Source organism: Macaca thibetana, chromosome 1, assembly GCF_024542745.1.
Source record: "Macaca thibetana thibetana isolate TM-01 chromosome 1, ASM2454274v1, whole genome shotgun sequence".
Lineage (NCBI taxonomy): Eukaryota > Metazoa > Chordata > Mammalia > Primates > Cercopithecidae > Macaca > Macaca thibetana.
This window is the reverse complement of record NC_065578.1, coordinates 172,819,160-172,836,544: the sequence shown is the minus strand read 5'-3', so window position 1 is coordinate 172,836,544 and position 17,385 is coordinate 172,819,160. Positions and strand designations below refer to the sequence as shown.

The window sequence follows — 17,385 nt, the reverse complement described above, 5'->3', positions numbered from 1 at the left end:
CTTTTTTAAATGATTCACTTGTGATTCACTGTTAAAGGTAATAATTGTTTATTAATTAATGAGTACGTAAAATATGTGCTAACAACATTTTTAAAAACGAGGGTTTGGGTGGCAAAGAAAAATCCCTTAGAGCCTCAAGAAGGAGTGCAGCTTTCTGACCTATTTAGATGCCTGGTCTTCAGAAGAGTAAAATAATAAATTGTGGTTTTTTTAATTTTAACTTTTATTTTAAGTTCAGAGGTACAGGTGCCGGGTGTTACACAGGTATATTTGTCATGGGGATTTGTTGTACCAATTATTTTATCACCCAGGTATTAAGCCTAGTACTCATTAGTTTTTCATTTGTTTGTTTGTTTGTTTGTTTCATTTTCTCCCTCTTCCCACCCTCCATGCTCCAAAAGACCACTGCGTATGCTCTTCCTCTCTACGTGCTCATGTGTTCTTATCATCTAGCTCCCAATTATAAGTGAGAATATGTGATATTTGGTTTTCTTTTCCTATGTGACTTTGCCAAGGATAATGGCCTCCAGCTCCTTTCAGACGATCTCTGCCGTGCCAAGAAGTAAAGAGATTAAGACAAGGCAAACACATTTTTTTTCTCAGTAGGAAAAAACATGAGTATAGTTTTTTGGTTATGAGATATTGGCAATAAAAGGGAAGAGATCGAACTAGAAGGTATGCTTTTCCTGAATAAAAAACCAAAAGACAAAAAACAAAAACAATAATTTTCATTAACACAATCTCTAAATTGCATTGTTTTAAGCCACTAAGTTTGGAGTAATTTGTTAACAGCAACAATAGAAAACTAATTTGTCTATTGATACTAAAATATACTATGAATAAAAATTGTTTTAGTTTTTATTCAGGAAAAGGTGTCTTCTAGTTCTATCTCTTTTTCTTTATTATCAATACCTCATAATCCCCCTGCAAAAAAAACTCACATATTTTTCTACTGAAAAAAAAAAAAAGTATCTGCCTTGTCTTACTTGCTACCTGTTGACACCACAGAGGTCATCTGAAATTTCTGTCTTGTTTGTATTCATGTAAAACATTGTGCAATCAGGACTCTATCTTTAACACCCACCAAAAAGTGTTCTTTCAATTACTTCCATTGACTGTTTCCCAGTTATTCATTCTTTAATTTAATAAAATGCATATTATTTTGAATGTTTCCAACACAAAGCAGTCATAAACATTTGCGATGATACATATCCTACTTACCTTGATTTGATCATTATACATTGCATATATGTATTGAAGTATCACACTGTACTCCATAAAAACGTACAATTATTATGGGTCAACTGAAAATAATACTAATAAAACAAAGGCATATTAAACTTATTGCAATAATATTTTCCAAGTAAAATTTTTTGAAATATAGCTTAAAGCATTTAATTGGATTCTCAATACATGTTTGTTAAAATCAAAGCTTAAAGGCCTTAGGTTTAAGATCACGAAAATATGTTCAAAATAACCTTTTTAAACTATTGCTGAAAATAATGGAGGAAAACACTGAATGCTTGCTATAAATCAGATGCTTCTTTAGCTACTTTACATTTATTCATTCAGTCAACATATATGAAGAAAATATAAGATTTGTGAACTCACTTCAAAATAAAGATACACAAATTTAAACAAGCTGTCATTTTAACCTATAAAGTCATTGGAAGAAATATTAAAATTTAGAATGCATATAATTTTGTATCTTTATAAACACCTGTTCTACAGATATGTCAGTGCCTGTGGACAAAGGCATATGTGTAAAGATACTCATTTCATCGTAGACTGGAAAGAATTTAAATGTATAAGCAATAGAAGCATGTTTTTAATAAATTGTGGTTTTTACATACTTTGGAAACTATGCAACCACTACAAAAAAATATGCCAATTTTTTTTTTTAGTGAAATCATGGTTTCCCCTAACAAAGAACTGAGAACCAGTGAGTGGAGGTCCAAAATGAGATGAAAATTCACTTTTCAGCAAATATAATTTTGCACTGTTTGTTTGTAGTTGTTATATTCATTACTTCCTGTAAATGTTATTCTAATTGTATCAGGTTATCTACAGATTTTTAAATTTTAATCACATCTTTTTTTGTTTTTTTTCCGAAGGAGTCTCTCTCTGTCGCCCAGGCTGGAGTGCAATGGGGAGATCTCAGCTCACCTCAGCCTCCATCTCCTCGGTTCAAACGATTCTCTTGCGTCACACTCCTGAGTAGCTGGCAGTACAGGAAACCACCACCACGCTAGGCTGATTTTTGTATTTTTAGTAGAGACCGTTTCACCATCGTGGCCAGACTGGTCTCAAACTCCTGACATCGAGTGATCTGCCCTGCCCGCCTTGGCCTCCCAAAGTGCTGGGATTACAGATGTGAGTCAACACCCAGCCAAAATTTTAATTACATCTACCTGGTTTTTAAAGGGTTACATTACTAGTATATATTTTTATAGTCTTAAACATATACTTAAGGAACATAACAAAACATAATCTTGTTACATGAGATTCTAGAAATATTTCATATCTATAGATACTGTCTTGACATTTGAAGGTTAGGACGTTTCTAAGAAAAACTGGTTCACTTTAACCTAATCTCATCTGTTTTTCCCCATGAAGACGTCAGCATTAATCACAATATATAGATGTTTACTTCAAATTTGACTTTTACCAGAGGTTAGGTGAATCAGAGAAAAAACATTTTCAAACATCTCAAGTCAGTCAGTTTTGCTCTTCATTAGGCACTTTGCCAGCAGTCAAATTTGAGAGGGAGAGGGAAATAAAGAAAGTGCACAATGTGATTAGAAGAGAAAACCATGACAGAGAGCTAATTGCTAATACTGCTTACAGTTTATTACTTATTCTTAGAAATTACATAGAACACAGGTTGCCAGAAATGAGGGATAAGTCAAGGTGAATTAGCAAAATAGAGGAGGGAAAGATTCAACCCTACAATGTGGGGCAATTTTATCTACATTTCTTTGCACAGAGGTAAGATTTATACAAGGGGCTCAGTGTGCATAAGCCAGATGGTATAAAGTTCAGAGTCCCAATTTTGGGTAGAGAAATAATGCAGGCAGAGGGAAGAAGTCAAAGCCTCATAGCTAAACTGTATAATTAAAATATGTTTTAGTATTACATGTGAGTTTCTCTTACCTAAGCTGTGCAACTTCAACCATTATAAGGGATAATTTCCAATTCTCAAAGACATTCAAAGATCATCAGATTCAAAAGCAGTGATGGCATACTACATTTTCTTCTCAGTGTGGAATGCTGAAGTATTGACAAAAAACATAATTTAGCTTTATGAAGCAAGGAATTAAATTGCTGTGGTTCTCACTGTTGGAGTCAATCTATAAATTGAAACAGTTCAATCCCAATGTATAATTTATAAGACATCAAATTAATGGTGCTGTAGACTACTTAAATCTGTTTATCCTGTTCAAATGATAATTGTATAAGTTTTTTTTTACTCATCAAACTTATTCTTGAGTAATATAATGTCTCATAGAAATATAGGATAATGTGGTAATTACTGGAAGGTCTCAGGAAATAGATAATTTATGACATACTACATACTAGCTCTCTAGAAAGAATGTTAGTTTGAGGACCATGATTAAAAGTTAGTGCATTTCTGAATTCTCAAAACATTATTTTTAATAAAAATAATTCCAGAAATGTAGTGAAAATGTTGTCTAATACATTTAGTATGGCTGTTGCTTAATCAATTGATGTTAAATGCATTTGATTTTTTCTATGTGTAGGTCACCCTCAAATATTTGTAAGCAAGTTTAAAAGAAAATACCCAGAAATTTATTTTGTGTTATTGTTTATTTTAATTGCTTTCTAAATTTATTTTTATTTATTTATATTTTTAGATGGTGACTCTCTCTGCCACCCAGGCTGTAGTACAGTGGCACAATCTCAGTTCACTGCAAACTTCATCCCTGGGTGAAGCTGTTCTCCTGCCTCAGCCTCCCTAGCAGCTGGGATTACAGGTGTGCGCCACCATGCTCAGATAATTTTTGTACTTTTACTAGAGATGGGGTTTTACCATGTTTGCCAGGCTGGTCTCAAACTCCTGACCTCAATTGATCTGCCAGCCTTGGCCTCTCAAAGTGCTGGGATTACAGGTGTGAGCCCCAGCATCTGGCCTTGTTTATTTTAAAATAATTATATTAATAAATTATTAAACAAAAAAAGGTGAAGATTTCACTTTAAATGAAAAAATCGCTAGGGAAAATGAACACACACATGCTCAGAAACCAGAAGTAAACCACAGTTTTTTAGAGAATTTTCTGCTGTGTCATTGTATTTGTTTTTCTGCCACATAATGCAAATGATATCAATATTAATCTGCAATATGATGCATTTTATTCTAAAATATTATTCAAAAGCTTATCGCTAATGCTGAAATAATTCAAAAGAAAAAAATGTTTCTAAGCTTATGATCTCTAATGTATATTTATTTCACTCCAAAATAAGAACCAAATAATGCTATTAACAGGACTATACTAAAGGTACCAGGAGAATACCATAACAAACATGTTCATATATACACACAAATAGGGAAAAAGGTGCATTCGAAATAAACAAAACTGCAAAAAACAAACATGTAAATCTCTGACCATTTTTTATAAAACATAATATTTCTATCCATACTTTACTACTGTCTTCATTCACATGAGTCAAATTACGGCCTACTAAATATAGCTTTCTTACCTAAAAAAATAGAAATTACATCTTCAACACAATAGTGCAATTCTACTCCAGTGAAATTCTACTCCAACTGAAAACAGTGCAATTTCTGGTTGCCATTTAGAGGTATATTTCTTCTATTTCCAAAATAAGTTAGTTTAAGGGCCATAACATGCAGCTTGCAAGTTATTTGTTCAAAATTTTCCCCTCACCCTTGAGCCATTAAAAAATGGTGATATTCAGAGGCCATATCACACACATACAAAAGTGAAATCCATGATTTTAAATTATTAAGCTCTAACCAACTATTCATCTGAAATTTCCATCCTCTAAGGCACCATGTGTGTTTCAGTGTCTGTAATTTCAGCATAAAAGAACATGGCATTTTGGGGCTGATACTATTTGAACAAGATAAGAACTCTCTGCTTTTGCCTACCACTCTACTGCCACGGTAAGAGGTGGGACTGAGTTAAAGCTTCCGCGTCTACAGGAGTAAATAGAGGCATGATCCTCTTTTCATGTTTCTCAGCTGAATACTAATTTAATCCATCTGTAGATATTTGTGCATTTGTCATTAGAACAAACAAAAGAATGGATCTGCTACAGTTTAGGATTAAATATCTAGAAGCTGAAATTTACCTAAGATTTACACTTAATGGTCATATCTGTTACCTGAGACTGTAGCAAAAGATTAGTTGTTTGTATTAATCAATTATAAACATAGTCTATGCTTGCTTTTAATTTTTATGAAAAATATATAGTTTATAAGATGTTTCATAAACATGTATCAATTATAATGTCAAATTTATTAAAAATAAATAGAGACAAAAAATCTATTTTAGAACACATGGTTTTGTTAACCGACTTATCACTAATGAACTGAGTAGTTAGGAATATTGTTCCAAATTAGAACTAAAGAAGGTGGAAGTTTTTAGTCTTGCTCTAGGGACCCCTGTCCACATCTTCATCTACTCTTCATAGACTACTGCAAATTTTACAGTTGCTAGCTTCTTTCTGCTATTATTCGCTCTATAATTCCTTCTCTTCGGACTGCCAAAGAAACTTTTAAGAAGTATATCAGATCAATCAATAAGACTCTGATTATAAACTTTCAATGATCTCCTACTTCATTTAGAATAATACCTGAACTTAATTCTGGCATTGAAAGCCTCTACAATCTACTTTCTGGGTTCTTATTAACCTCATCTAAGATTAACACCCTCTAACATCGTGTTCCTTGTCTTCCAAGTCCTTTTTCTGATGAGTGATTCTGCTATTTTCTTTGCCTGGAATGTGTTTTCTTCCCTTTCAGCATTTATATGCCCAACCTCATATTCCAGGCCTCAGCTCAGTATCACCTTTTCAGATATATCATCTCTTACTATAACCCTTCCTAGACCCATTCCTTTTTTTTTTTTTTTTTTTTTTTTTTTTTTTTTTTTTTTTTTTTTTTTGAGGCGGAGTCTCGCTCTGTCACCCGGGCTGGAGTGCAGTGGCCGGATCTCAGCTCACTGCAAGCTCCGCCTCCCGGGTTCCCGCTATTCTCCTGCCTCAGCCTCCCGAGTAGCCGGGACTACAGGCGCCCGCCGCCTCGCCCGGCTAGTTCTTTTTTTGCATTTTTTAGTAGAGACGGGGTTTCACCGTGTTAGCCAGGATGGTCTCGATCTCCTGACCTTGTGATCCGCCCGCTTCCGCCTCCCAAAGTGCTGGGATTACAAGCTTGAGCCACCGCGCCCGGCCCCTAGACCCATTTCTATTCCTATCTCTGCATTTCTCAGTTTTCCCCTTTCAGTTCTCCTTATTCACCTAACAGCAATGGTCACAATCTGAAATTATTATGCTATCTACCTATCTACCTCATTCCATTGTCTTCTGACCTCCAATTTTCCGAAAAGTAGATATCAATCTTGTAATTGCTCCTTTATATACTTTTTAATTATTGTTTACAATATAAAGGCTATAAGTTTTGGTTATGCTAATTAACATGTTAAATTTTTGCCGCTTTAAAAAGGTGAGAAAAAGATGTGTGTGCTGTAAGAAGTTGAATTATATGTGTTCTTGAGGATTTCTAGTCTGCTAAAATATGAGCTATGGAAAGTTCTCAATTATCCCCACCCCAGTTTTCTGTGAAATTAGTTACTTTGGTTAAAAACTATAACTAATATGAGTAGTAAACACTACACTAGGAGTAATATTATCAGAGTAAAGCAACCATATGTCTTTTTTGTTTTACCAGCAAATATTAGTTTCATCTAAAGTAATGGTTATTTATTTTCTCATTGATTTTTATTTATTGATTTATTTATTTTGAGATGGAGTCTTGTTCCATCACCCAGGCTGAAGTGCAGTGGCGAGATCTCGGCTCACTGCAGCCTCTGCTTCCTGGGTTCTGCCTCACCAGTCTCCGGGATAGCTGGGATTACATGTGCCTGCCACCACGCATGGGTAATTTTTGTATTTTTGGTAGAGACGAGATTTCACCATGTTGGCCAGGCTGGTCTCAAACTCCTGACCTCAGGTGATCCGCCCACCTTGGCTTCCCAAAGTGCTGAGATTACAGGCATGACCCACCGTTCCCGGCCCAAAGTTATGTTTCTTTAGGTTTCCTTGTTGTTATTTTTCAAGTTTTTGTGTTGATCTTTTTTCCTTTGAGACTCTTTTACATCCTCAGGACTTACTGAGGGTCTCAAAGAGCTTCTGTCTATTTAGGTTATAATGACAGGCATTATATATATATATAATGTCTATACTATAGACATTAAAGCTGAGAAATATATATATACACATATGCATGAATATGAGGAAATCATTTGCCCTAGTTAGATACAGACAAGTGGGAATTAAAGTATCATTGAATCAGAAGCATATTTTTTGTTGTTCTGTTTTGATTTTATGTGGATTAACCAAAGGTCAAAGAGGGGGCAATTAGTGTAATGAACCAAACCATAGGTGGACAATGCCAGAGGCAAGGATCTTAAAATGTATGTGGTCAACAGTCTTAGAAAAGGACAATAGTCCCGTGACCTTCTTAGATAGATAGATAGATAGATAGATAGATAGATAGATAGATAGATAGATAGATAGAGTTTCTCTTAAATATAGAAAGAGGAATGCATTTCATATTAATGTAAATAATATCTTCCTATTATTGTAAAATTGGTTTTGACCTTTCAGAAACCCCAAGATTTGTCCTACAGTAAAGTGTCAGCTCCAGAATATGAACAAGCACCATAAAGGTAAAAACTTGAAAAATTAATTTTATTTGCCTTGATTTACAATACCCAAGTGTGAAAAACTATGAACGTGTTAAATATTTGTAAAGTTTGTTCAATTTGATGGGTTTCCTTCCATGCTATACTAAATAATGCCTTGGCCCTAACGTAAAAATTTCTAAATCTTTTGTTTAATCTGCCTACATAGCAGAGATTTGGTGACTTAACAGTATAGTTTTCTGTGCTCTATGAAAACTTCATGATGCTTCATGATGTCCTTGGTTATTTTAGATGGAGAAAATAGAAAAAAAAATGCGTATTTTGCTTAATTTCTTTTTAGAATGGCTTTATTATTTGCATGCCACAAAAACAAATTTCCTAATCAATGAAATGGTTCCTGCTATGAAACTGCATCAGTCCTCTCACGTTTGAAAGGTATCAATAATACATTAACACAGCCATTTTAAATCTCTATCCTCTACACATATTGTTTTATTCTGATGCTTGCCTGAAAAAGATATTATAAACTACCAGCCAGAATGTGTAGAATAACATTGAACTAGATACTTCAAACTTTTGACACTTTAAAAAATAGACATTTGGCTAAGAGGTTTGTGAATAGACATCACTTAGACAACTTTCAGATTGTATCAGTGAACTGTGTCAGGATTTCCAGAACTCATTTTTTTTTTTTTTTTTTGAAGCAGAGAGAGATTCTTGAGATTGATAACCCAAGATCAAACAGACCAAAAAATAATTATATAGGAATAAGTGAACAAATTAAGAAAATGTTACTGTGGTTAGTTGGTTAGAATTATTGTGGATTTTGTATTAATGTTTAATCTTCTAGATAAACTATTTAACCCACAACAATGTCATAATGTATGTTTTTGTAAACCAAAATGAAACATTTTAAAATGACATCTAATTCTCACTGGCACCCCAGGATTCAGAATCTGTTGCTGTCTCTTTACTTTTCATAGCAAGATACTTATTTATATGGGTAAATAAAAACTTGTCCTTCTTCTTACCAGGATTTAGTTCAAAATCAATTGTACAACCAAAACCTTACCTGGAATACCATATTTGTATCATGACAAGTTTCTTGTTAGAGAAACAAGAAACATGGCATAGTCTAAGCACATATTCCCTGGTTATTTTATTTTATGGGGACTGCACTTCCCATAGCCATTGAGCTTTTCACAACCCTATAAATTTTAGATAACTGATAAAAATGCAAATGATTTTGTCCATAGACAAAATAGATTTTGTAAGGTAGGGAGATAATCAACTTCTCTCCCCATGATGGAGTAAATTAGTTACGCATCTATTTGAGAATTCACTTTAGTATTCCTGATTCAATTCTCCTTTGATCCAGTTATAACTTCTTACTGGTTCCACATCAATGAGTTAAATAAAATTTTTGTTCATGCTTATTTTATATTTCTAAGAAAGTCATGATTATACCCTATTGTTAAAATTATCTGTTAACATATGCATGAATATGAAGAAATCATTTGCCCTAGTTAGATACAGACAAGTGGGAATTAAAGTATCATTGAATCAGAAGCATATTTTTTGTTGTTCTATTTTGATTTTATGTGGATTAACCAAAGGTCAAAGAAGGGGGAATTAGTGTAATGAACCAAACCATAGGTGGACAACACCAGAGGCAAGGATCTTAAAATGTATGTGGTCAACAGTCTTAGAAAAGGACAATAGTCCCGTGACCTTCTTAGATAAAAATCACCCAGACCTATGGGATAAACTTAATTAAGCTAAATTATAAGATCCAATAAAAGAGTGAAAGGAGATCCAAATTTACATCTCTTATCATTTTTGAATGATAAATAGCAAATATGTGGGGCATATAACAGTGCATTATGATTTATTTTGCAAAATGATCTTACATAAAATGTCTATTCTTAAATAAAATTATCTGAATAATTCATGCCATACAATATAACGAATAATTAAATGTAGGAAATATGCCTGGTTGAAAATCATATCAAGCAAATAGAATCATGAGATTCAATTGGCTCAATTGACCATAGCTGAAAATAAGCAGATAAATTAATCTGAACTACAGACACTGGGTGCCATCTGGTGGAAGCTCTTATTGTGTCATTATTGCATTTATTGAGCATATGTTATGCACATGTCTTTTTGCTACATCCTGAAACTATAATAATAAATAAGATACTATTTTTACTCTCAACAAACATATACCCTTAGGTAATACTATCAGATAAGTAAGCAATTACAATATAAGTTACAGAAGTTTTACAATATCTGCCCATTTTATGAAGGCAAGTATTCACCTAAGTGAGTATTGCTTAAAGCAATCTGTATAATCAACATTGTTTAAATTGAGCCCTTCTTTAAATGGTGGTTTTTATATTACCATATTTTCATTAAAAATTAAATGACTTCAATGGATTTTTTCAGCAAAAAAAAAAATCAAAATATGAAATATTTTGAAATATTACATGTGAAAAAATAGTTCTTTCTAGTTCTCTTGTCCACCAAATAGATACAAGACCTTGGACAATTTATTTAACTTTTTGGGCTTTTGTCTATTTCCAACAAAACCACAGAGTTGTTAGACACAAACAATCTCCGTGCAAACAACCTACTGTCTACATTAACATCTTAATCAACATAACTTTATTATTCCAGGAAATTCTTGCCTAGGAAGGTAAGTTTCAAATAACTTCATTTATTATTCCAGGATCTCTCTGATAGACTTATAGGCTCTTCAATAGAAAGCATCATCAAACAATGACTTATTTCCAGTACTCTTAGAATCCTTGACCTCAAAATCCTTCTTTTGCTCTGTCCAGTAATCCTACACTATCATATCCAGGGTCCTTATCTAATCCTAATGAAACCTTACTCTGCCCACGTTAATAAATCCAGTTTCAAAAAAACATAAAACCTCAATTAATGTTTCAATTTTCCCTTCTCCCCTCTGACCTACTACTAAAGTCTCTGTTATGGTAATACACTCATGTGCAGTGGTAAGAATAAAATCAGCTTCATATTATCAACAGATTGTCTTAATGCTATTCAGAAAAGTAAATATTCAACAATTTCAGTATCTAAGTAATTTTATGCTTATCTTTGAAAATATTTAATAACTTCTTGGTATATAATTTAACTGTTTAAAAATACATGGAAATGCAATTAATCCATTTACTTTTATATTAATAGACTTGCAAACTACAACATATATTGTAGAGGACTTAAGGAGCTAATATTTCAAAAGATAATGTTCCACAGGATTTTGTTACAAATTTTTCCTTATAATTTATATAGCATAATTACAAAAGTAATTCTAAAACAAATATCAGTGGGTTATATTTCTATATGAGTAATATGAAAAATTATAACTTCACTCCTCAAGATTTCACAATAAAATCAAAACTATAAAATAGAAAGATTCCAAATTAATAATCTCTAAATTATCTTCCCATCTAGGGAATAATGAATAAAGAAAATATGAAGAGTATTTCAATTGGAATTGGACAAAATGTTTTCCCATTGCAAAAGTTATTATAGCATCATTCTTTAATCATTTTATAATATTAAATGAAACCTTTAGTTGCTTCGACAAAAGTATAAAAATACCTAAAATATTTTTATAATTAAAATCTATAAAAATAACTAAAATATTAAAGAAGATAATCTCAAATATATGATTTTAGGTTTATATTTATTTATTTAGCTATAAGATGACGCTATCAACAGCTTTTCTCTCTTCTCTATCTCTCATCACTTCTCTCGATATATATAAACTAGGATAATATAATGGCCACACATTTTCTTTTCCGTATTAACAAAATTTTCAAAACTGCATTATCAAAAAGATGAACTTCTTCTTGACTCCTACTTTTGGGAAACTTATACTGTAGCTACAAAAATCCATCATGAAGCTTGATTTGTAGCTTATGCTGACTTAGAGGACATTTTATATGAAATACATAAGCACCTTAATATTAAAGCCACTGGATAATTTTCACAAAGGTTCTCCCTGTATTAAATGTTGATATATACTAAATTTAATTCCATAGTGATTAGTGAACAGCATGTTAGTTTGAGATATGTGCTGTGTCAGGCAAAAATGCAAAGGTGAACAGTTACCCTTGACAATGAGGAGAAAGGCACTAACCAAGGATGAATAAATGTTCCCTCTCAAGATGCCATAATAGTGACATTGCCAGTTATCAATGTAGGCTAAGTGACAGCAAGAGTAAAGGATAGGTTAATATCATCTCTATTGTGGAAGTAACTTATTCTCCTTCACGGGATTAAATCTCAGACCCCAGAAAGATATTCCACTGGTATTTTCAGGCCTCTCTATTTTCATTTTTGTCCCCGGTTGCCTATGACAGAGTAGAAATTAAAGAGTTCTTTTCTGATTTAAGTTTATTCTTTCTACCTAATCGGTCTAATGATGGCATTTTCAGAGTTGTATATCTATGTGGGAGATGACCCAAAAGGGGAGAAGGTGTAGGTGAGTATGTTTCTTCCCTTTTGGCTTTGACACAATGCAGGCCAACAAACATAAAAATAAATGTAACTTACCCTGCACTCTTATCTTCCACTCTTCCTAGGAGAGAAAAAAGTGCTGCTCATAAGTAGGCATAATGTTCATATGAATAGTAGAATAAAGGGAAAATGAAGAGTATTTCAACTGAAACCGGGTATATTAATATAATGTGTTTTTTATATAACCTCAGTGCCTTACTTTGGTTTGAATCTCCAGTTTAAATTTTGAAGTGTTAAATAACAAAAGCATGGCATAAGAGTATTTTATATTTAACCAAATAAGTCATGTCTTCAAAAACCAGATCAAAATTTTACTCCAAGGCAGAAGAAATAGCATCTAATTCCAAATTTTTTAAGAAGGTCTGTGATAGTACGTGTGTGTGTATGTGTATGTGTGCTTGAATGAATTAATGGTAGAAAGATGTTGAGCTGTGTGGCGATCTAATTAAGGGATATGACTGGGGCCAGAAGTAGAAGACAGATAACCTAAGGCCTAAACAGTAAAGCTGAAACTGTGAACACTGCCAAGGAAGAGAACGTAATGTGATCCTAATTCTTAACAGATGCCAGAAATAGAAGTAGAAAATTTGAGTTTTTAAGTAATATTAACCTCTTATAATATCAATAATAAATTTTCTTTCCTATAATAAAGCATTCCTAAATAATGGCAAAAACAGGTCTCAAGCTATAAGTTCCCATGTCGTTGGCGAATTTTTAAATTCTCATTTTGATTCTTTTGATTTGACTGAAAGGGAAGAACTAATCATAGTACTTTAGTTTTCACAGAACAATACTTTGAATAACCACTTTAATATAAGATATGCTAACATAACAGACTGTATTTCTTCCAGTAGTTATCAAAAATCAGATTTTGAGAAAGGTATAATGTAGTATAAAATGTATTCATTGATTGTATAAAGTTTGATTATAGGAAACAGCTAGTTGTAATTTTTGTAAAATAAAAGAAAATCCATTCACATGACTTGCTAAAAATATAATCAACCGGAATCCAACAATAGAAATTTCTTTATCATCTGATAAGTTTTATTCATATCTCTTGCATTATTTAAATAGTTTCTCCTTTTAAAAGCAAATAGGATTTATCTTGAAAAAAATTACACATGAATTTTAGAAATTAGAAAAATTTGATATCCTTATATTAAGCCACAGTGTTCATTCAATATAATTATGTAAATCACAAAATTATACTCAAAACAATTTAAGTATTGACCTTAAAGAAATAAAACCTGCAGCCAGTTCTACGGCATATTTAGAAACTTTTAACTTCTATACACAGTGATGTTATTCTATATATCAACATTATCAAATAGATTATGTCAGAAAGGTGACCGGTAAAACTTAATTTTAATGGAATGCCATAGTGAGAAATAAACTTAGAGAATGCCCTGTCATCTTCATTTACTAGATGAGGACTCAAAGACACAGAGGGCTGATAAAATTTTGTACATTTTTACAAAGAATAAATGGTCAATAAAAGCATGAAACCTCAGTTCTACAATATCAACTTATCTCTCTATCCAACTATGTGTTGTCTTTACCTGTCCAGTCCAAACGAGCTGGATTAAGTTGACATAATGCAAAAATAAATAATTTAACTTAAGTTAAAAGTCAACTGGAAAATAAAAGATTGAAAAACTTATCAATAAAGTATGAGGATTATGAAGTCACAACCAAAGTAAACATTTGCAAAGTACTCATGAGAAAACAATTCTAATAAAAAAATGGAAATCTTTTAAAATACAATTTTAATATACAAAAATGAAAAGGACGTCCTAGATTGTATTTTTATAGGCTAAAAAGTTAGATTAAAAGAAAAAAAACAAATCGTGAAATTCACTTATTTTCTCTTTAGGTGGGACTGCTAAACTAACAGATCTATAAGATCAGTCAGTATTCTGTAAAATACTTGAATATTATGGCAACATTTGACACAGTCAAACATAATATCATAATAGAGAAGCTAGAAAAAAAAACCTAGAAGTTAATACAGGGTCACAGTGCTGTATCTGAAGCCCCTGAAGTCAAATGTGCTTCAGAGTTCAGAGTTTTCCATATTTTAGAGGGAAATGAGGAACACACAGTGTATCTTATGTAATATTTTCAATGGAATGTGAGGCAGTAATGTATAATCAAGTATATCAGCATCCTTGCAATACAGGGTGACTATTTTGCATTCAATACAAAAATAAAAACTATATCTCACATCTGTCAAAGTCAAGGAAAGTTTCAAAGCAAAATGCGCTAAAAGAAAATGATCCAGTTTCAAAGCTTTGGAATTTTGCAATTTCCATAAAGGGCTTTGTACCTACACAAAAAGCTGAAAATTATCTAATTATTGGAGGATTTCTCATTATTTAATTGAGGATACTTTTTTATTGTTATTCTAAGATATTTGTCAGTGATGCAAATGAATACATAGGAACTATTCCTTTCAAATGTGCATATTTTGAATAAACCAGTATGTTTCAGTATAATTTTCAAGAAAAGAAAATTCTTGACAGATTTCTCAAATGGGTCAAATATATTTTTATTATTATTTTTAATGAGATACGAACACATGCAATGCTCTCAAGAGTAGGAGAATCTAGTTCTCCCTAATAGTACTTCAATAAAAGAGAATAATAATGTGAAGTCTGAGTGCTATCATTGGATTAAACATTGAAGAGATAGAACTGGGATAGGATTAGAAAAGTACACCCTGGAATGTGGTTTGTTCCCAGTAATTTGAAACATTTAAAGAATGGTTAGATGATCATTTGACAGTTATACTATAAATGGGAATCAGATAGCATGAGTTAAACATCATTGCTTTGAGTAGCTACATTTTAATGTCATTTTCAATCTTTGGTTTTATTTGGGAGGAAAAAAAAACCTAAATCCTGAAAAGATCACCGCAAAAAAGGATTATAGTCTCTTTGCTTTTTTAATTGATAAACATGGAAATGTATTCCTATGAGTCTTAAACTTATTGTTGTATTTTAAAAATTTACTTTCCTATAATGGTTAAGTTTTGAAAGATTACATTTCATGAGAAAATACTTTAAGAATTTTAATGCTTTATGTTTATTTAAATCTAATTTTCTACTCTGTTTTGGGAAATAGTTGTGTGTGTCTTTCAGATAAGACCGTCAGCACATAAGGCCACAGCTAAACAGAGATTTTGCTAATTTTTTAAGCCTTTGTTAATTTCTGGCTGACAAGAGAGGTAGTTTAATTAGTTAGCTACTAATATCTATTTAAATGAGCAGCCAGGGAACTGTCTGTCACAATAAGGATATGCAAAGCCCAGGCCATTCTCTTTGACTCTTTTCAACTATTTCAAAAGAGAAGAAAATAGATAGATTCCACATATGTGTAAATGAAGGGAGAAGGCTCAAAAAGTAATCACACACGCCTAAGTATTTAACATACTTTGGACACAAAAGAAGAAAATTGGATTTAAAGAAAACAAGTAAGGTACTTACGTCTGTGTGATTACTTTTTGTGTATTTTCTTCAAGCGTGTGTGATTACTTTGTGTGTATTTTCTTCGTGAGTGCGTGTGTGTACATGCATATACTTTCGAGTTTGACCTATAGGTGCCTTAACAATAAACTAGTGAAATACTTTTAAATATTGTGGAAGCCTTCTGTAACCTTTTTTGTTTTGTTTTGTTTTGAGACAGAGTTTTGCTCTTATTGCCCAAGGCTAGAGTGCAATGGCACAATCTCGGCTCGCTACACACTCTGCCTCCCGGATGCAAGTGATTCTCCTGCCTCAGCCTCCCAAGGAGCTGGGACTACAGGCGTGCTGCACCGCACGCGGCTAAATTTTATATTTTTAGTAGAGATGGGTTTCCACAATACTGGCCAGAATGATTTCGAACTCCTGACCTTACTCGGCCTCCCAAAGTGCTGGGATTACGGTCGTGAGCCACTGCGCCTGGCCAGCCTTCTGTATCTTGACTAAAAGAAAATATTCAAAGAACGCTGAGAATTCTTTAAAAGGACCTGAAGAGTATAAAACGTTCCCTTTCCCTAGGTTAAAGTATCTCCTCTACTGGCAAACAAAATGGACACCCTGGCAAACTGGGGTGTTCAAAGTTGAAACAGAACAAGGCAGTCATACCTGCATGAGGGAGCAGTGGGTCACGGACTCTTCATTCCCAGAAAGATGTTGTAAAAGTATCACAGGACCTCCCTTTCTGCAATCAAGCCAAACCAATGTCTGTTATCCTTGCCAAGATAAACTGAGAGGTGAACCACACTCACCACCAGCAGTTTGAAAGGTTTGACAGCGACTTCTAGTTTGGAGCTTGGAAGCCAATCAATCAGAACTTACCTACCCTGGCCAATCAAGGCTCAGCTTATATCAACCAAACAGGACTCAGCTGCAATAACCAACCTGAATTAAGCAAGTTTCAGTCTTTCTGTACACAGACCTGATTGGGAACCTCCGCAGGAACTTTGCTGTAAAACATGAACAGTCGGCTAGGCGGTGGCTCCCGCCTATAATCCCAGCACTTTGGTAGGCGGAGGCAGGCAGATCACCTGAGATCGAGAGTTTGAGACCAGCATGACCAACATGGAGAAAACCTGTCTCTACTAAAAATACAAAATTAGCCGGGGGCGGGCGGGCGGGGGGGGGGGGGGGGGTGCGGTGGCCCATGCCTGTAATCCCAACTACTCGGGAGGCTGAGGCAGGAGAATCGTTTGAACCCAGGAAGTGGAGGAGGTTGCAGTGAGCGGACGTGGCGCCATTGCACTCAGCCTGGGCAACAAGAGCAAAACTCCATCCCAAACAAAACAAAACAAAACCCATAAACAATCTCTTTCGTCTCTGGAATGAATTAGTGGCGTATGTTTTGTTTAAATCTAATTTTCTTCTTTTGTGTACAAACGCTGTTTCCCAAGTTTACAAACTATTCA

General features: G+C 33.4%; 1 protein-coding gene across 5 annotated transcripts in view; it reads right to left on the bottom strand.

Moving 5' to 3' along the window:
- The window catches only part of BRINP3 (BMP/retinoic acid inducible neural specific 3), a 396,225-nt gene that overhangs the window by 344,758 nt on the left and 34,082 nt on the right, over positions 1-17,385 (bottom strand). The window lies entirely within an intron of this gene.